This window comes from Mchenga conophoros, linkage group LG3 (assembly GCF_057382185.1).
Source record: "Mchenga conophoros isolate Kocher_MC1m ecotype Shallow Benthic linkage group LG3, M_conophoros_male_GT1.1, whole genome shotgun sequence".
Taxonomy (NCBI): Eukaryota; Metazoa; Chordata; class Actinopteri; order Cichliformes; family Cichlidae; genus Mchenga; species Mchenga conophoros.
In genome coordinates, this window is record NC_140528.1 from 82,254,450 (window position 1) to 82,274,847 (window position 20,398).

Sequence of the window (20,398 nt, forward strand, 5' to 3'; positions counted from 1 at the left end):
TTTGATTTTCATGTCATTGAACCGCTTTTGATCCAGAGAAGGGGTGTATTAAAAGACCAAAAGCAGCTGCCCATTAATGAGGGCACATTAACGACATTGCTTTTGGCTCTTTTCCAATGTCTTGTGCTGCTAGCTGATGCAACCTACACCACACAAGGGCCTGAGGGACCGGCTGGGGCCACTTACACCACATCAGGGCCTGTGGCTCTGGCTGAGGCCACTTTCACCACACCAGGGCCTGTGGCTGCTGGCTGAGGCCACCTACACCACACCAGGGCATTAGTTGCTATTGAGGCCAATTACACCACACCAGGGTCTGTGGCTCTTGCTCAGGCCACTTACACCACACCAGGGCCTGTGGCTCTTGCTCAGGCCACTTACACCACACCAGGGCCTGTGGCTGCTGGCTGAGGCCACCTACACCACACCAGGGCATTAGTTGCTATTGAGGCCAATTACACCACACCAGGGTCTGTGGCTCTTGCTCAGGCCACTTACACCACACCAGGGCCTGTGGCTCTTGCTCAGGCCACTTACACCACACCAGGGCCTGTGGCTGCTGGCTGAGGCCACCTACACCACACCAGGGCCTGTGGCTGCTGGCTGAGGCGACTTACACCACACCACGGCCCTTTTGCTGCTGGCTGAGGCCACTTACACCACACCAGGGCCTGTGGCTGCTGGCTGAGGCCACCTACACCACACCAGGGCCTGTGGCTGCTGGCTGAGGCCACCTACACCACACCAGGGCCCTTTTGCTGCTGGCTGAGGCCACTTACACCACACCAGTGCCTGTGGCTTCTGGCTGAGGCCACTTACACCACACCAGGGCCTGTGGCTGCTGGCTGAGGCCACTTACACCACACCAGGGCCTGTGGCTCTTGCTCAGGCCACTCACATCACACCAGGCCCTGCGCTTCTGGCCGAGGCCATCTTCACCAAACCAGGCCCTGTGGTTCTTGCTCAGGCCACTTACACCACACCAGGGCCTTATTTGCTATTGAGGCCACTTACACCACACCAGGGCCTGTGGCACTTGCTCAGGCCACTTACACCACACCAGGGCCTGTGGCACTTGCTCAGGCCACTTACACCACACCAGGGCCTGTGGCTGCTGGCTGAGGCCACTTACACCACAACAGGGCCTGTGGCTCTTGCTCAGGCCACTTACACCACACCAGGGCCTGTGGCTGCTGGCTGAGGCCACTTACACCACACCAGGGCCTGTGGCTGCTGGCTGAGGCCACCTACACCACACCAGGGCCTGTGGCTGCTGGCTGAGGCCACCTACACCACACCAGGGCCTGTGGCTGCTGGCTGAGGCCACTTACACCACACCAGTGCCTGTGGCTTCTGGCTGAGGCGACTTACACCACACCAGGGCCTGTGGCTGCTGGCTGAGGCCACTTACACCACACCAAGGCCTGTGGCTGCTGGCTGAGGCCACTTACACCACACCAGGGCCCTTTTGCTGCTGGCTGAGGCCACTTACACCACACCAGTGCCTGTGGCTTCTGGCTGAGGCCACTTACACCACACCAGGGCCTGTGGCTGCTGGCTGAGGCCACTTACACCACACCAGGGCCTGTGGCTTCTGGCTTAGGCCACCTACACCACACCAGGGCCTTAGTTGCTATTGAGGCCAATTACACCACACCATGGTCTGTGGCTCTTGCTCAGGCCACTTACACCACACCAGGGTCTGTGGCACTGGCTGAGGCCACTTACACCACACCAGGGCCTGTGGCTGCTGGCTGAGGCCACTTACACCACACAAGGGCTTGTGGCTGCTGGCTGAGGCCACCTACACCACACCAGGCCCTGTGGCTGCTGGCTGATGCCACCTACACCACACCAGGGCCTGAGTGACCGGCTGGGGCCACTTACACCACATCAGGGGCTGTGGCTCTGGCTGAGGCCAGTTACACCACACCAGGGCCTGTGGGTTCTGGCTGTGGCGACTTACACCACACCAGGGCCTGTGGCTCTTGCTCAGGCCACTCACATCACACCAGGCCCTGCGCTTCTGGCCGAGGCCATCTTCACCAAACCAGGCCCTGTGCTGCTAGCTGTGGCCATGTACAACACACCAGGCCCTGTGCTGGTTCCTGAGGCCATCTTCAACAATCCAGGGCCTGTGCTGTTGGATAAATGCTAAACTGAGCCTTTGGGTTAGGGTATTATGCAAACATGAAGGTAGGGTTATAGGATTGTCTTCGTAACTTCAGGTACTTGCCACCTAATCACCTGAATCCATAAATTGAGACATTGTGCTGGGGCCAGCAGCTTACGGCCATACCACCCTGAGCACGCCCGACCTCGTCTGATCTCGGAAGCTGAGCAGGGCTGGGCTTGGTTAGTACTTGGATGGGAGACTGCCTGGGAATACCTAGTGCTGTAAGCCTTTCATTTTCATGTCATTGAACCGCTTTTGATCCAGAGAAGGGGTGTATTAAAAGACCAAAAGCAGCTGCCCATTAATGAGGGCACATTAACGACATTGCTTTTGGCTGTTTTCCAATGTCTTGTGCTGCTAGCTGATGCCACCTACACCACACCAGGGCCTGAGTGAACGGCTGGGGCCACTTACACCACATAAGGGCCTGTGGCTCTGGCTGAGGCCACTTACACCACACCAGGGCCTGTGGCTGCTGGCTGAGGCCACTTACACCACACCAGGGCCTGTGGCTGCTGGCTGAGGCCACTTACACCACACCAGGGCCTTAGTTGCTATTGAGGCCAATTACACCACACCATGGTCTGTGGCTCTTGCTCAGGCCACTTACACCACACCAGGGCCTGTGGCACTGGCTGAGGCCACTTACACCACACCAGGGCCTGTGGCTGCTGGCTGAGGCCACTCACACCACACCAGGGCCTGTGGCTGCTAGCTGAGGCCACTTACACCAAACCAGGGCCTGTGGCTGCTTGCTGAGGCCATCTTCACCAAACCAGGCCCTGTGCTGCTTGCTGTGGCCATGTAAAACACACCAGGTCCTGTGCTGGTTCTTGAGGCCATCTTCAACAATCCAGGGCCTGTGCTGTTGGATAAATGCCAAACTGAGCCTTTTGGTTAGGGTATTATGCAAACATGCAGGTATGGTTATAGGATTGTCTTCGTAACTTCAGGTACTTGCCACCTAATCACTTGAATCCATAAATTGAGACATTGTGCTGGGGCCAGCAGCTTACGGCCATACCACCCTTAGCACGCCTGACCTCGACTGATCTCGGAAGCTAAGCAGGGCTGGGCTTGGTTAGTACTTGGATGGGAGACTGCCTGGGAATACCTGGTGCTGTAAGCCTTTCATTTTCATGTCATTGAACCGCTTTTGATCCAGAGAAGGGGTGTATTAAAAGACCAGAAGCAGCTCCCCATTAATGAGGGCACATTAACGACATTGCTTTTGGCTGTTTTCCAATGTCTTGTGCTGCTAGCTGATGCCACCTACACCACACCAGGGTCTGAGTGACCGGCTGGGGCCACTTACACCACACCAGGGCCTGTGGCTCCTGGCTGTGGCCACCTACACCACACCGGGGCCTTAGTTGCTATTCAGGCCAATTACACCACACCAGGGTATGTGGCTCTTGCTCAGGCCACTTACACCACACCAGGGCCTTAGTTGCTATTGAGGCCACTTACACCACACCAGGGCCTGTGGCTGCTGGCTGAGGCCACCTACACCACACCAGGGCCTTAGTTGCTATTGAGGCCAATTACACCACACCAGGGTATGTGGCTCTTGCTCAGGCCACTCACATCACACCAGGCCCTGCTCTTCTGGCCTAGGCCATCTTCACCAAACCAGGCCCTGTGCTGCTAGCTGTGGCCATGTACAACACACCAGGCCCTGTGCTGGTTCCTGAGGCCATCTTCAACAATCCAGGGCCTGTGCTGTTGGATAAATGCTAAACTGAGCCTTTGGGTTAGGGTATTATGCAAACATGCAGGTATGGTTATAGGATTGTCTTCGTAACTTCAGGTACTTGCCACCTAATCACTTGAATCCATAAATTGAGTCATTGTGCTGGGGCCAGCAGCTTATGGCCATACCACCCTGAGCACGCCCGACCTCGTCTGATCTCGGAAGCTAAGCAGGGCTGGGCTTGGTTAGTACTTGGATGGGAGACTGCCTGGGAATACCTGGTGCCGTAAGCCTTTGATTTTCATGTCATTGAACCGCTTTTGATCCAGAGAAGGGGTGTATTAAAAGACCAAAAGCAGCTGCCCATTAATGAGGGCACATTAACGACACTGCTTTTGGCTCTTTTCCAATGTCTTGTGCTGCTAGCTGATGCCACCTACACCACACAAGGGCCTGAGTGACCGGCTGGGGCCACTTACACCACATCAGGGCCTGTGGCTGCTGGCTGAGGCCACCTACACCACACCAGGGCATTAGTTGCTATTGAGGCCAATTACACCACACCAGGGTCTGTGGCTCTTGCTCAGGCCACTTACACCACACCAGGGCCTGTGGCTCTTGCTCAGGCCACTTACACCACACCAGGGCCTGTGGCTGCTGGCTGAGGCCACCTACACCACACCAGGGCATTAGTTGCTATTGAGGCCAATTACACCACACCAGGGTCTGTGGCTCTTGCTCAGGCCACTTACACCACACCAGGGCCTGTGGCTCTTGCTCAGGCCACTTACACCACACCAGGGCCTGTGGCACTGGCTGAGGCCACTTACACCACACCAGGGCCTGTGGCTGCTGGCTGAGGCCACTTACACCACACCAGGGCCTGTGGCTGCTGGCTGAGGCCACTTACACCACACCAGGGCCTGTGGCTCTTGCTCAGGCCACTTACACCACACCAGGGCCTGTGGTACTGGCTGAGGCCACTTACACCACACCAGGGCCTGTGGCTGCTGGCTTAGGCCACCTACACCACACCAGGGCCTTAGTTGCTATTGAGGCCAATTACACCACACAAGGGCCTGTGGCTGCTGGCTGAGGCCACCTACACCACACCAGGGCCTGTGGCTGCTGGCTGAGGCCACTTACACCACACCAGGGCCCTTTTGCTGCTGGCTGAGGCCACTTACACCACACCAGTGCCTGTGGCTTCTGGCTGAGGCGACTTACACCACACCAGGGCCTGTGGCTGCTGGCTGAGGCCACTTACACCACACCAGGGCCTGTGGCTGCTGGCTGAGGCCACCTACACCACACCAGGGCATTAGTTGCTATTGAGGCCAATTACACCACACCAGGGTCTGTGGCTCTTGCTCAGGCCACTTACACCACACCAGGGCCTGTGGCTCTTGCTCAGGCCACTTACACCACACCAGGGCCTGTGGCTGCTGGCTGAGGCCACTTACACCACACCAGGGCCTGTGGCTACTGGCTGAGGCCACCTACACCACACCAGGCCCTGTGGCTGCTGGCTGAGGCCACCTACACCACACCAGGGCCTGTGGCTGCTGGCTGAGGCCACTTACACCACACCAGTGCCTGTGGCTTCTGGCTGAGGCGACTTACACCACACCAGGGCCTGTGGCTGCTGGCTGAGGCCACTTACACCACACCAGGGCCTGTGGCTGCTGGCTGAGGCCACCTACACCACACCAGGGCATTAGTTGCTATTGAGGCCAATTACACCACACCAGGGTCTGTGGCTCTTGCTCAGGCCACTTACACCACACCAGGGCCTGTGGCTCTTGCTCAGGCCACTTACACCACACCACGGCCTGTGGCTGCTGGCTGAGGCAACTTACACCACACCAGGGCCTGTGGCTGCTGGCTGAGGCCACCTACACCACACCAGGCCCTGTGGCGGTTGGCTGAGGCCACCTACACCACACCAGGGCCTGTGGCTGCTGGCTGAGGCCACTTACACCACACCAGTGCCTGTGGCTTCTGGCTGAGGCGACTTACACCACACCAGGGCCTGTGGCTGCTGGCTGAGGCCACTTACACCACACCAAGGCCTGTGGCTCTTGCTCAGGCCACTCACATCACACCAGGCCCTGTGCTTCTGGCCGAGGCCATCTTCACCAAACCAGGCCCTGTGCTCCTTGCTGTGGCCATGTACAACACACCAGGCCCTGTGCTGGTTCCTGAGGCCATCTTCAACAATCCAGGGCCTGTGCTGTTGGATAAATGCCAAACTGAGCCTTTGGGTTAGGGTATTATGCAAACATGCAGGTATGGTTATAGCATTGTCTTCGTAACTTCAGGTACTTGCCACCTAATCACTTGAATCCATAAATTGAGACATTGTGCTGGAGCCAGCAGCTTACGGCCATACCACCCTGAGCACGCCCGACCTCGTCTGATCTCGGAAGCTAAGCAGGGCTGGGCTTGGTTAGTACTTGGATGGGAGACTGCCTGGGAATACCTGGTGCTGTAAGCCTTTGATTTTCATGTCATTGAACCGCTTTTGATCCAGAGAAGGGGTGTATTAAAAGACCAAAAGCAGCTGCCCATTAATGAGGGCACATTAACGACATTGCTTTTGGCTCTTTTCCAATGTCTTGTGCTGCTAGCTGATGCAACCTACACCACACAAGGGCCTGAGGGACCGGCTGGGGCCACTTACACCACATCAGGGCCTGTGGCTCTGGCTGAGGCCACTTTCACCACACCAGGGCCTGTGGCTGCTGGCTGAGGCCACCTACACCACACCAGGGCATTAGTTGCTATTGAGGCCAATTACACCACACCAGGGTCTGTGGCTCTTGCTCAGGCCACTTACACCACACCAGGGCCTGTGGCTCTTGCTCAGGCCACTTACACCACACCAGGGCCTGTGGCTGCTGGCTGAGGCCACCTACACCACACCAGGGCATTAGTTGCTATTGAGGCCAATTACACCACACCAGGGTCTGTGGCTCTTGCTCAGGCCACTTACACCACACCAGGGCCTGTGGCTCTTGCTCAGGCCACTTACACCACACCAGGGCCTGTGGCTGCTGGCTGAGGCCACCTACACCACACCAGGGCCTGTGGCTGCTGGCTGAGGCGACTTACACCACACCACGGCCCTTTTGCTGCTGGCTGAGGCCACTTACACCACACCAGGGCCTGTGGCTGCTGGCTGAGGCCACCTACACCACACCAGGGCCTGTGGCTGCTGGCTGAGGCCACCTACACCACACCAGGGCCCTTTTGCTGCTGGCTGAGGCCACTTACACCACACCAGTGCCTGTGGCTTCTGGCTGAGGCCACTTACACCACACCAGGGCCTGTGGCTGCTGGCTGAGGCCACTTACACCACACCAGGGCCTGTGGCTCTTGCTCAGGCCACTCACATCACACCAGGCCCTGCGCTTCTGGCCGAGGCCATCTTCACCAAACCAGGCCCTGTGGTTCTTGCTCAGGCCACTTACACCACACCAGGGCCTTATTTGCTATTGAGGCCACTTACACCACACCAGGGCCTGTGGCACTTGCTCAGGCCACTTACACCACACCAGGGCCTGTGGCACTTGCTCAGGCCACTTACACCACACCAGGGCCTGTGGCTGCTGGCTGAGGCCACTTACACCACAACAGGGCCTGTGGCTCTTGCTCAGGCCACTTACACCACACCAGGGCCTGTGGCTGCTGGCTGAGGCCACTTACACCACACCAGGGCCTGTGGCTGCTGGCTGAGGCCACCTACACCACACCAGGGCCTGTGGCTGCTGGCTGAGGCCACCTACACCACACCAGGGCCTGTGGCTGCTGGCTGAGGCCACTTACACCACACCAGTGCCTGTGGCTTCTGGCTGAGGCGACTTACACCACACCAGGGCCTGTGGCTGCTGGCTGAGGCCACTTACACCACACCAAGGCCTGTGGCTGCTGGCTGAGGCCACTTACACCACACCAGGGCCCTTTTGCTGCTGGCTGAGGCCACTTACACCACACCAGTGCCTGTGGCTTCTGGCTGAGGCCACTTACACCACACCAGGGCCTGTGGCTGCTGGCTGAGGCCACTTACACCACACCAGGGCCTGTGGCTTCTGGCTTAGGCCACCTACACCACACCAGGGCCTTAGTTGCTATTGAGGCCAATTACACCACACCATGGTCTGTGGCTCTTGCTCAGGCCACTTACACCACACCAGGGTCTGTGGCACTGGCTGAGGCCACTTACACCACACCAGGGCCTGTGGCTGCTGGCTGAGGCCACTTACACCACACAAGGGCTTGTGGCTGCTGGCTGAGGCCACCTACACCACACCAGGGCCTGTGGCTGCTGGCTGAGGCCACCTACACCACACCAGGGCCTGTGGCTCTTGCTCAGGCCACTTACACCACACCAGGGCCTGTGGCTCTTGCTCAGGCCACTCATATCACACCAGGCCCTGTGCTTCTGGCTGAGGCCATCTTCACCAAACCAGGCCCTGTGCTGCTTGCTGTGGCCATGTACAACACACCAGGCCCTGTGCTGTTTCCTGAGGCCATCTTCAACAATCCAGGGCCTGTGCTGTTGGATAAATGCCAAACTGAGCCTTTGGGTTAGGGTATTATGCAAACATGCAGGTATGGTTATAGCATTGTCTTCGTAACTTCAGGTACTTGCCACCTAATCACTTGAATCCATAAATTGAGACATTGTGCTGGAGCCAGCAGCTTACGGCCATACCACCCTGAGCACGCCCGACCTCGTCTGATCTCGGAAGCTAAGCAGGGCTGGGCTTGGTTAGTACTTGAATGGGAGACTGCCTGGGAATACCTGGTGCTGTAAGCCTTTGATTTTCATGTCATTGAACCGCTTTTGATCCAGAGAAGGGGTGTATTAAAAGACCAAAAGCAGCTGCCCATTAATGAGGGCACATTAACGACATTGCTTTTGGCTCTTTTCCAATGTCTTGTGCTGCTAGCTGATGCAACCTACACCACACAAGGGCCTGAGGGACCGGCTGGGGCCACTTACACCACATCAGGGCCTGTGGCTCTGGCTGAGGCCACTTTCACCACACCAGGGCCTGTGGCTGCTGGCTGAGGCCACCTACACCACACCAGGGCATTAGTTGCTATTGAGGCCAATTACACCACACCAGGGTCTGTGGCTCTTGCTCAGGCCACTTACACCACACCAGGGCCTGTGGCTCTTGCTCAGGCCACTTACACCACACCAGGGCCTGTGGCTGCTGGCTGAGGCCACCTACACCACACCAGGGCATTAGTTGCTATTGAGGCCAATTACACCACACCAGGGTCTGTGGCTCTTGCTCAGGCCACTTACACCACACCAGGGCCTGTGGCTCTTGCTCAGGCCACTTACACCACACCAGGGCCTGTGGCTGCTGGCTGAGGCCACCTACACCACACCAGGGCCTGTGGCTGCTGGCTGAGGCGACTTACACCACACCACGGCCCTTTTGCTGCTGGCTGAGGCCACTTACACCACACCAGGGCCTGTGGCTGCTGGCTGAGGCCACCTACACCACACCAGGGCCTGTGGCTGCTGGCTGAGGCCACCTACACCACACCAGGGCCCTTTTGCTGCTGGCTGAGGCCACTTACACCACACCAGTGCCTGTGGCTTCTGGCTGAGGCCACTTACACCACACCAGGGCCTGTGGCTGCTGGCTGAGGCCACTTACACCACACCAGGGCCTGTGGCTCTTGCTCAGGCCACTCACATCACACCAGGCCCTGCGCTTCTGGCCGAGGCCATCTTCACCAAACCAGGCCCTGTGGTTCTTGCTCAGGCCACTTACACCACACCAGGGCCTTATTTGCTATTGAGGCCACTTACACCACACCAGGGCCTGTGGCACTTGCTCAGGCCACTTACACCACACCAGGGCCTGTGGCACTTGCTCAGGCCACTTACACCACACCAGGGCCTGTGGCTGCTGGCTGAGGCCACTTACACCACAACAGGGCCTGTGGCTCTTGCTCAGGCCACTTACACCACACCAGGGCCTGTGGCTGCTGGCTGAGGCCACTTACACCACACCAGGGCCTGTGGCTGCTGGCTGAGGCCACCTACACCACACCAGGGCCTGTGGCTGCTGGCTGAGGCCACCTACACCACACCAGGGCCTGTGGCTGCTGGCTGAGGCCACTTACACCACACCAGTGCCTGTGGCTTCTGGCTGAGGCGACTTACACCACACCAGGGCCTGTGGCTGCTGGCTGAGGCCACTTACACCACACCAAGGCCTGTGGCTGCTGGCTGAGGCCACTTACACCACACCAGGGCCCTTTTGCTGCTGGCTGAGGCCACTTACACCACACCAGTGCCTGTGGCTTCTGGCTGAGGCCACTTACACCACACCAGGGCCTGTGGCTGCTGGCTGAGGCCACTTACACCACACCAGGGCCTGTGGCTTCTGGCTTAGGCCACCTACACCACACCAGGGCCTTAGTTGCTATTGAGGCCAATTACACCACACCATGGTCTGTGGCTCTTGCTCAGGCCACTTACACCACACCAGGGTCTGTGGCACTGGCTGAGGCCACTTACACCACACCAGGGCCTGTGGCTGCTGGCTGAGGCCACTTACACCACACAAGGGCTTGTGGCTGCTGGCTGAGGCCACCTACACCACACCAGGGCCTGTGGCTGCTGGCTGATGCCACCTACACCACACCAGGGCCTGAGTGACCGGCTGGGGCCACTTACACCACATCAGGGGCTGTGGCTCTGGCTGAGGCCAGTTACACCACACCAGGGCCTGTGGGTTCTGGCTGTGGCGACTTACACCACACCAGGGCCTGTGGCTCTTGCTCAGGCCACTCACATCACACCAGGCCCTGCGCTTCTGGCCGAGGCCATCTTCACCAAACCAGGCCCTGTGCTGCTAGCTGTGGCCATGTACAACACACCAGGCCCTGTGCTGGTTCCTGAGGCCATCTTCAACAATCCAGGGCCTGTGCTGTTGGATAAATGCTAAACTGAGCCTTTGGGTTAGGGTATTATGCAAACATGAAGGTAGGGTTATAGGATTGTCTTCGTAACTTCAGGTACTTGCCACCTAATCACCTGAATCCATAAATTGAGACATTGTGCTGGGGCCAGCAGCTTACGGCCATACCACCCTGAGCACGCCCGACCTCGTCTGATCTCGGAAGCTGAGCAGGGCTGGGCTTGGTTAGTACTTGGATGGGAGACTGCCTGGGAATACCTAGTGCTGTAAGCCTTTCATTTTCATGTCATTGAACCGCTTTTGATCCAGAGAAGGGGTGTATTAAAAGACCAAAAGCAGCTGCCCATTAATGAGGGCACATTAACGACATTGCTTTTGGCTGTTTTCCAATGTCTTGTGCTGCTAGCTGATGCCACCTACACCACACCAGGGCCTGAGTGAACGGCTGGGGCCACTTACACCACATAAGGGCCTGTGGCTCTGGCTGAGGCCACTTACACCACACCAGGGCCTGTGGCTGCTGGCTGAGGCCACTTACACCACACCAGGGCCTGTGGCTGCTGGCTGAGGCCACTTACACCACACCAGGGCCTTAGTTGCTATTGAGGCCAATTACACCACACCATGGTCTGTGGCTCTTGCTCAGGCCACTTACACCACACCAGGGCCTGTGGCACTGGCTGAGGCCACTTACACCACACCAGGGCCTGTGGCTGCTGGCTGAGGCCACTCACACCACACCAGGGCCTGTGGCTGCTAGCTGAGGCCACTTACACCAAACCAGGGCCTGTGGCTGCTTGCTGAGGCCATCTTCACCAAACCAGGCCCTGTGCTGCTTGCTGTGGCCATGTAAAACACACCAGGTCCTGTGCTGGTTCTTGAGGCCATCTTCAACAATCCAGGGCCTGTGCTGTTGGATAAATGCCAAACTGAGCCTTTTGGTTAGGGTATTATGCAAACATGCAGGTATGGTTATAGGATTGTCTTCGTAACTTCAGGTACTTGCCACCTAATCACTTGAATCCATAAATTGAGACATTGTGCTGGGGCCAGCAGCTTACGGCCATACCACCCTGAGCACGCCTGACCTCGACTGATCTCGGAAGCTAAGCAGGGCTGGGCTTGGTTAGTACTTGGATGGGAGACTGCCTGGGAATACCTGGTGCTGTAAGCCTTTCATTTTCATGTCATTGAACCGCTTTTGATCCAGAGAAGGGGTGTATTAAAAGACCAGAAGCAGCTCCCCATTAATGAGGGCACATTAACGACATTGCTTTTGGCTGTTTTCCAATGTCTTGTGCTGCTAGCTGATGCCACCTACACCACACCAGGGTCTGAGTGACCGGCTGGGGCCACTTACACCACACCAGGGCCTGTGGCTCCTGGCTGTGGCCACCTACACCACACCGGGGCCTTAGTTGCTATTCAGGCCAATTACACCACACCAGGGTATGTGGCTCTTGCTCAGGCCACTTACACCACACCAGGGCCTTAGTTGCTATTGAGGCCACTTACACCACACCAGGGCCTGTGGCTGCTGGCTGAGGCCACCTACACCACACCAGGGCCTTAGTTGCTATTGAGGCCAATTACACCACACCAGGGTATGTGGCTCTTGCTCAGGCCACTCACATCACACCAGGCCCTGCTCTTCTGGCCTAGGCCATCTTCACCAAACCAGGCCCTGTGCTGCTAGCTGTGGCCATGTACAACACACCAGGCCCTGTGCTGGTTCCTGAGGCCATCTTCAACAATCCAGGGCCTGTGCTGTTGGATAAATGCTAAACTGAGCCTTTGGGTTAGGGTATTATGCAAACATGCAGGTATGGTTATAGGATTGTCTTCGTAACTTCAGGTACTTGCCACCTAATCACTTGAATCCATAAATTGAGTCATTGTGCTGGGGCCAGCAGCTTATGGCCATACCACCCTGAGCACGCCCGACCTCGTCTGATCTCGGAAGCTAAGCAGGGCTGGGCTTGGTTAGTACTTGGATGGGAGACTGCCTGGGAATACCTGGTGCTGTAAGCCTTTGATTTTCATGTCATTGAACCGCTTTTGATCCAGAGAAGGGGTGTATTAAAAGACCAAAAGCAGCTGCCCATTAATGAGGGCACATTAACGACACTGCTTTTGGCTCTTTTCCAATGTCTTGTGCTGCTAGCTGATGCCACCTACACCACACAAGGGCCTGAGTGACCGGCTGGGGCCACTTACACCACATCAGGGCCTGTGGCTGCTGGCTGAGGCCACCTACACCACACCAGGGCATTAGTTGCTATTGAGGCCAATTACACCACACCAGGGTCTGTGGCTCTTGCTCAGGCCACTTACACCACACCAGGGCCTGTGGCTCTTGCTCAGGCCACTTACACCACACCAGGGCCTGTGGCTGCTGGCTGAGGCCACCTACACCACACCAGGGCATTAGTTGCTATTGAGGCCAATTACACCACACCAGGGTCTGTGGCTCTTGCTCAGGCCACTTACACCACACCAGGGCCTGTGGCTCTTGCTCAGGCCACTTACACCACACCAGGGCCTGTGGCACTGGCTGAGGCCACTTACACCACACCAGGGCCTGTGGCTGCTGGCTGAGGCCACTTACACCACACCAGGGCCTGTGGCTGCTGGCTGAGGCCACTTACACCACACCAGGGCCTGTGGCTCTTGCTCAGGCCACTTACACCACACCAGGGCCTGTGGCACTGGCTGAGGCCACTTACACGACACCAGGGCCTGTGGCTGCTGGCTTAGGCCACCTACACCACACCAGGGCCTTAGTTGCTATTGAGGCCAATTACACCACACAAGGGCCTGTGGCTGCTGGCTGAGGCCACCTACACCACACCAGGGCCTGTGGCTGCTGGCTGAGGCCACTTACACCACACCAGGGCCCTTTTGCTGCTGGCTGAGGCCACCTACACCACACCAGGGCCTTAGTTGCTATTGAGGCCACTTACACCACACCAGGGCCTGTGGCTGCTGGCTGAGGCCACCTACACCACACCAGGGCCCTTTTGCTGCTGGCTGAGGCCACTTACACCACACCAGTGCCTGTGGCTTCTGGCTGAGGCCACTTACACCACACCAGGGCCTGTGGCTGCTGGCTGAGGCCACTTACACCACACCAGGGCCTGTGGCTCTTGCTCAGGCCACTCACATCACACCAGGCCCTGCGCTTCTGGCCGAGGCCATCTTCACCAAACCAGGCCCTGTGGTTCTTGCTCAGGCCACTTACACCACACCAGGGCCTTATTTGCTATTGAGGCCACTTACACCACACCAGGGCCTGTGGCACTTGCTCAGGCCACTTACACCACACCAGGGCCTGTGGCTGCTGGCTGAGGCCACTTACACCACACCAGGGCTTGTGGCTCTTGCTCAGGCCACTTACACCACACCAGGGCCTGTGGCACTGGCTGAGGCCACTTAGACCACACCAGGGCCTGTGGCTGCTGGCTGAGGCCACTCACACCACACCAGGGCCTGTGGCTGCTAGCTGAGGCCACTTACACCAAACCAGGGCCTGTGGCTGCTTGCTGAGGCCATCTTCACCAAACCAGGCCCTGTGCTGCTTGCTGTGGCCATGTAAAACACACCAGGTCCTGTGCTGGTTCTTGAGGCCATCTTCAACAATCCAGGGCCTGTGCTGTTGGATAAATGCCAAACTGAGCCTTTTGGTTAGGGTATTATGCAAACATGCAGGTATGGTTATAGGATTGTCTTCGTAACTTCAGGTACTTGCCACCTAATCACTTGAATCCATAAATTGAGACATTGTGTTGGGGCCAGCAGCTTACGGCCATACCACCCTGAGCACGCCTGACCTCGTCTGATCTCGGAAGCTAAGCAGGGCTGGGCTTGGTTAGTACTTGGATGGGAGACTGCCTGGGAATACCTGGTGCTGTAAGCCTTTCATTTTCATGTCATTGAACCGCTTTTGATCCAGAGAAGGGGTGTATTAAAAGACCAGAAGCAGCTCCCCATTAATGAGGGCACATTAACGACATTGCTTTTGGCTGTTTTCCAATGTCTTGTGCTGCTAGCTGATGCCACCTACACCACACCAGGGTCTGAGTGACCGGCTGGGGCCACTTACACCACACCAGGGCCTGTGGCTCCTGGCTGAGGCCACCTACACCACACCGGGGCCTTAGTTGCTATTGAGGCCAATTACACCACACCAGGGTATGTGGCTCTTGCTCAGGCCACTTACACCACACCAGGGCCTTAGTTGCTATTGAGGCCACTTACACCACACCAGGGCCTGTGGCTGCTGGCTGAGGCCACCTACACCACACCAGGGCCTTAGTTGCTATTGAGGCCACTTACACCACACAAGGGCCTGTGGCTGCTGGCTGAGGCCACTTACACCACACCAGGGCCTGTGGCTCTTGCTCAGGCCACTCATATCACACCAGGCCCTGTGCTTCTGGCTGAGGCCATCTTCACCAAACCAGGCCCTGTGCTGCTTGCTGTGGCCATGTACAACACACCAGGCCCTGTGCTGTTTCCTGAGGCCATCTTCAACAATCCAGGGCCTGTGCTGTTGGATAAATGCCAAACTGAGCCTTTGGGTTAGGGTATTATGCAAACATGCAGGTATGGTTATAGGATTGTCTTCGTAACTTCAGGTACTTGCCGCCTAATCACTTGAATCCATAAATTGAGACATTGTGCTGGGCCCAGCAGCTTACGGCCATACCACCCTGAGCACGCCCGACCTCGTCTGATCTCGGAAGCTAAGCAGGGCTGGGCTTGGTTAGTACTTGGATGGGAGACTGCCTGGGAATACCTGGTGCTGTAAGCCTTTAATTTTCATGTCATTGAACCGCTTTTGATCCAGAGAAGGGGTGTATTAAAAGACCAAAAGCAGCTGCCCATTAATAAGGGCACATTAATCACATTGCTTTTGGCTCTTTTCCAATGTCTTGTGCTGCTAGCTGATGCCACCTACACCACACCAGGGCCTGAGTGACCGGCTGGGGCCACTTACACCACATCAGGGGCTGTGGCTCTGGCTGAGGCCAGTTACACCACACCAGGGCCTGTGGGTTCTGGCTGTGGCGACTTACACCAAACCAGGGCCTGTGGCTGCTGGCTGAGGCCACTTACACCACACCAGGGCCTGTGGCTCTTGCTCAGGCCACTCACATCACACCAGGCCCTGCGCTTCTGGCCGAGGCCATCTTCACCAAACCAGGCCCTGTGCTGCTAGCTGTGGCCATGTACAACACACCAGGCCCTGTGCTGGTTCCTGAGGCCATCTTCAACAATCCAGGGCCTGTGATGTTGGATAAATGCTAAACTGAGCCTTTGGGTTAGGGTATTATGCAAACATGAAGGTAGGGTTATAGGATTGTCTTCGTAACTTCAGGTACTTGCCACCTAATCACCTGAATCCATAAATTGAGACATTGTGCTGGGGCCAGCAGCTTACGGCCATACCACCCTGAGCACGCCCGACCTCGTCTGATCTCGGAAGCTGAGCAGGGCTGGGCTTGGTTAGTACTTGGATGGGAGACTGCCTGGGAATACCTAGTGCTGTAAGCCTTTCATTTTCATGTCATTGAACCGCTTTTGATCCAGAGAAGGGGTGTATTAAAAGACCAAAAGCAGCTGCCCATTAATGAGGGCACATTAACGACATTGCTTTTGGCTGTTTTCCAATGTCTTGTGCTGCTAGCTGATGCCACCTACACCACACCAGGGCCTGAGTGAACGGCTGGGGCCACTTACACCACATAAGGGCCTGTGGCTCTGGCTGAGGCCACTTACACCACACCAGGGCCTGTGGCTGCTGGCTGAGGCCACTTACACCACACCAGGGCCTGTGGCTGCTGGCTGAGGCCACTTACACCACACCAGGGCCTTAGTTGCTATTGAGGCCAATTACACCACACCATGGTCTGTGGCTCTTGCTCAGGCCACTTACACCACACCAGGGCCTGTGGCACTGGCTGAGGCCACTTACACCACACCAGGGCCTGTGGCTGCTGGCTGAGGCCACTTACACCACACAAGGGCTTGTGGCTGCTGGCTGAGGCCACCTACACCACACCAGGGCCTGTGGCTGCTGGCTGAGGCCACCTACACCACACCAGGGCCTGTGGCTCTTGCTCAGGCCACTTACACCACACCAGGGCCTGTGGCTCTTGCTCAGGCCACTTACACCACACCAGGGCCTGTGGCTCTTGCTCAGGCCACTCATATCACACCAGGCCCTGTGCTTCTGGCTGAGGCCACTTAGACCACACCAGGGCCTGTGGCTGCTGGCTGAGGCAACTTACACCACACCAGGGCCTGTGGCTGCTGGCTGAGGCCATCTACACCACACCAGGGCCTGTGGCTGCTGGCTGAGGCCACTTACACCACACCAGGGCCCTTTTGCTGCTGGCTGAGGCCACTTACACCACACCAGTGCCTGTGGCTTCTGGCTGAGGCGACTTACACCACACCAGGGCCTGTGGCTACTGGCTGAGGCCACTTACACCACACCAGGGCCTGTGGCTCTTGCTCAGGCCACTCACATCACACCAGGCCCTGCGCTTCTGGCCGAGGCCATCTTCACCAAACCAGGCCCTGTGGCTCTTGCTCAGGCCACTTACACCACACCAGGGCCTGTGGCTCTGGCTTAGGCCACTTACACCACACCAGGGCCTGTGGCTGCTGGCTGAGGCCACCTACACCACACCAGGGCCTTAGTTGCTATTGAGGCCAATTACACCACACCAGGGTCTGTGCCTCTTGCTCAGGCCACTTACACCACACCAGGGCCTGTGGCACTGGCTGAGGCCACTTACACCACACCAGGGCCTGTGGCACTGGCTGAGGCCACTTACACCACACCAGGGCCTGTGGCTGCTGGCTTAGGCCACCTACACCACACCAGGGCCTTAGTTGCTATTGAGGCCAATTACACCACACAAGGGCCTGTGGCTGCTGGCTGAGGCCACCTACACCACACCAGGGCCTGTGGCTGCTGGCTGAGGCCACTTACACCACACCAGGGCCCTTTTGCTGCTGGCTGAGGCCACTTACACCACACCAGTGCCTGTGGCTTCTGGCTGAGGCGACTTACACCACACCATGGCCTGTGGCTGCTGGCTGAGGCCACTTACACCACACCAGGGCCTGTGGCTGCTGGCTGAGGCCACCTACACCACACCAGGGCATTAGTTGCTATTGAGGCCAATTACACCACACCAGGGTCTGTGGCTCTTGCTCAGGCCACTTACACCACACCAGGGCCTGTGGCTCTTGCTCAGGCCACTTACACCACACCAGGGCCTGTGGCACTGGCTGAGGCCACTTACACCACACCAGGGCCTTAGTTGCTATATAGGCCACTTACACCACACCAGGGCCTGTGGCTGCTGGCTGAGGCCACCTACACCACACCAGGGCCTGTGGCTGCTGGCTGAGGCCACTTACACCACACCAGGGCCTGTGGCTGCTGGCTGAAGCCACTTACACCACACCAGGGCCTTAGTTGCTATTGAGGCCACTTACACCACACCAGGGCCTGTGGCTGCTGGCTGAGGCCACCTACACCACACCAGGGCCCTTTTGCTGCTGGCTGAGGCCACTTACACCACACCAGTGCCTGTGGCTTCTGGCTGAGGCCACTTACACCACACCAGGGCCTGTGGCTGCTGGCTGAGGCCACTTACACCACACCAGGGCCTGTGGCTCTTGCTCAGGCCACTCACATCACACCAGGCCCTGCGCTTCTGGCCGAGGCCATCTTCACCAAACCAGGCCCTGTGGTTCTTGCTCAGGCCACTTACACCACACCAGGGCCTTATTTGCTATTGAGGCCACTTACACCACACCAGGGCCTGTGGCACTTGCTCAGGCCACTTACACCACACCAGGGCCTGTGGCACTTGCTCAGGCCACTTACACCACACCAGGGCCTGTGGCTGCTGGCTGAGGCCACTTACACCACACCAGGGCCTGTGGCTCTTGCTCAGGCCACTTACACCACACCAGGGCCTGTGGCACTGGCTGAGGCCACTTAGACCACACCAGGGCCTGTGGCTGCTGGCTGAGGCCACTCACACCACACCAGGGCCTGTGGCTGCTAGCTGAGGCCACTTACACCAAACCAGGGCCTGTGGCTGCTTGCTGAGGCCATCTTCACCAAACCAGGCCCTGTGCTGCTTGCTGTGGCCATGTAAAACACACCAGGTCCTGTGCTGGTTCTTGAGGCCATCTTCAACAATCCAGGGCCTGTGCTGTTGGATAAATGCCAAACTGAGCCTTTTGGTTAGGGTATTATGCAAACATGCAGGTATGGTTATAGGATTGTCTTCGTAACTTCAGGTACTTGCCACCTAATCACTTGAATCCATAAATTGAGACATTGTGCTGGGGCCAGCAGCTTACGGCCATACCACCCTGAGCACGCCTGACCTCGTCTGATCTCGGAAGCTAAGCAGGGCTGGGCTTGGTTAGTACTTGGATGGGAGACTGCCTGGGAATACCTGGTGCTGTAAGCCTTTCATTTTCATGTCATTGAACCGCTTTTGATCCAGAGAAGGGGTGTATTAAAAGACCAGAAGCAGCTCCCCATTAATGAGGGCACATTAACGACATTGCTTTTGGCTGTTTTCCAATGTCTTGTGCTGCTAGCTGATGCCACCTACACCACACCAGGGTCTGAGTGACCGGCTGGGGCCACTTACACCACACCAGGGCCTGTGGCTCCTGGCTGAGGCCACCTACACCACACCGGGGCCTTAGTTGCTATTGAGGCCAATTACACCACACCAGGGTATGTGGCTCTTGCTCAGGCCACTTACACCACACCAGGGCCTTAGTTGCTATTGAGGCCACTTACACCACACAAGGGCCTGAGGGACCGGCTGGGGCCACTTACACCACATCAGGGCCTGTGGCTCTGGCTGAGTCCACTTTCACCACACCAGGGCCTGTGGCTGCTGGCTGAGGCCACCTACACCACACCAGGGCATTAGTTGCTATTGAGGCCAATTACACCACACCAGGGTCTGTGGCTCTTGCTCAGGCCACTTACACCACACCAGGGCCTGTGGCTCTTGCTCAGGCCACTTACACCACACCAGGGCCTGTGGCTGCTGGCTGAGGCCACCTACACCACACCAGGGCATTAGTTGCTATTGAGGCCAATTACACCACACCAGGGTCTGTGGCTCTTGCTCAGGCCACTTACACCACACCAGGGCCTGTGGCTCTTGCTCAGGCCACTTACACCACACCAGGGCCTGTGGCTGCTGGCTGAGGCCACCTACACCACACCAGGGCCTGTGGCTGCTGGCTGAGGCGACTTACACCACACCAGGGCCCTTTTGCTGCTGGCTGAGGCCACTTACACCACACCAGTGCCTGTGGCTTCTGTCTGAGGCGACTTACACCACACCAGGGCCTGTGGCTGCTGGCTGAGGCCAATTACACCACACCAGGGCCTGTGGCTCTTGCTCAGGCCACTCACATCACACCAGGCCCTGCGCTTCTGGCCGAGGCCATCTTCACCAAACCAGGCCCTGTGCTGCTAGCTGTGGCCATGTACAACACACCAGGCCCTGTGCT

The 20,398-nt window shown here is 57.6% G+C and overlaps 10 non-coding genes and 2 pseudogenes across 10 annotated transcripts; all 12 read left to right on the plus strand.

The window, feature by feature from the left end:
* The first annotated feature begins 2,285 nt into the window (after window positions 1–2,285).
* LOC146580996 (5S ribosomal RNA) lies at window positions 2,286–2,404 on the plus strand. The gene has a single exon (XR_014892039.1). It is a non-coding gene; the product is annotated as a 5S ribosomal RNA (ribosomal RNA).
* A 782-nt stretch (window positions 2,405–3,186) lies between these two features.
* LOC146580997 (5S ribosomal RNA) lies at window positions 3,187–3,305 on the plus strand (annotated as a pseudogene).
* A 738-nt stretch (window positions 3,306–4,043) lies between these two features.
* Window positions 4,044–4,162, plus strand: LOC146580998 (5S ribosomal RNA). Its single transcript, XR_014891903.1, has one exon. It is a non-coding gene; the product is annotated as a 5S ribosomal RNA (ribosomal RNA).
* A 2,085-nt stretch (window positions 4,163–6,247) lies between these two features.
* LOC146580999 (5S ribosomal RNA) lies at window positions 6,248–6,366 on the plus strand. The gene has a single exon (XR_014891802.1). It is a non-coding gene; the product is annotated as a 5S ribosomal RNA (ribosomal RNA).
* A 2,206-nt stretch (window positions 6,367–8,572) lies between these two features.
* LOC146581000 (5S ribosomal RNA) lies at window positions 8,573–8,691 on the plus strand. Its single transcript, XR_014891943.1, has one exon. It is a non-coding gene; the product is annotated as a 5S ribosomal RNA (ribosomal RNA).
* Window positions 8,692–10,976: 2,285 nt separating this feature from the next.
* LOC146581001 (5S ribosomal RNA) lies at window positions 10,977–11,095 on the plus strand. Its single transcript, XR_014892040.1, has one exon. It is a non-coding gene; the product is annotated as a 5S ribosomal RNA (ribosomal RNA).
* A 782-nt stretch (window positions 11,096–11,877) lies between these two features.
* On the plus strand, window positions 11,878–11,996 carry LOC146581002 (5S ribosomal RNA; annotated as a pseudogene).
* A 738-nt stretch (window positions 11,997–12,734) lies between these two features.
* Window positions 12,735–12,853, plus strand: LOC146581003 (5S ribosomal RNA). Its single transcript, XR_014891927.1, has one exon. It is a non-coding gene; the product is annotated as a 5S ribosomal RNA (ribosomal RNA).
* A 1,766-nt stretch (window positions 12,854–14,619) lies between these two features.
* LOC146581004 (5S ribosomal RNA) lies at window positions 14,620–14,738 on the plus strand. The gene has a single exon (XR_014891990.1). It is a non-coding gene; the product is annotated as a 5S ribosomal RNA (ribosomal RNA).
* Window positions 14,739–15,516: 778 nt separating this feature from the next.
* Window positions 15,517–15,635, plus strand: LOC146581005 (5S ribosomal RNA). Its single transcript, XR_014891803.1, has one exon. It is a non-coding gene; the product is annotated as a 5S ribosomal RNA (ribosomal RNA).
* Window positions 15,636–16,259: 624 nt separating this feature from the next.
* Window positions 16,260–16,378, plus strand: LOC146581006 (5S ribosomal RNA). The gene has a single exon (XR_014892041.1). It is a non-coding gene; the product is annotated as a 5S ribosomal RNA (ribosomal RNA).
* A 2,832-nt stretch (window positions 16,379–19,210) lies between these two features.
* LOC146581007 (5S ribosomal RNA) lies at window positions 19,211–19,329 on the plus strand. Its single transcript, XR_014891991.1, has one exon. It is a non-coding gene; the product is annotated as a 5S ribosomal RNA (ribosomal RNA).
* Window positions 19,330–20,398: the final 1,069 nt, after the last annotated feature.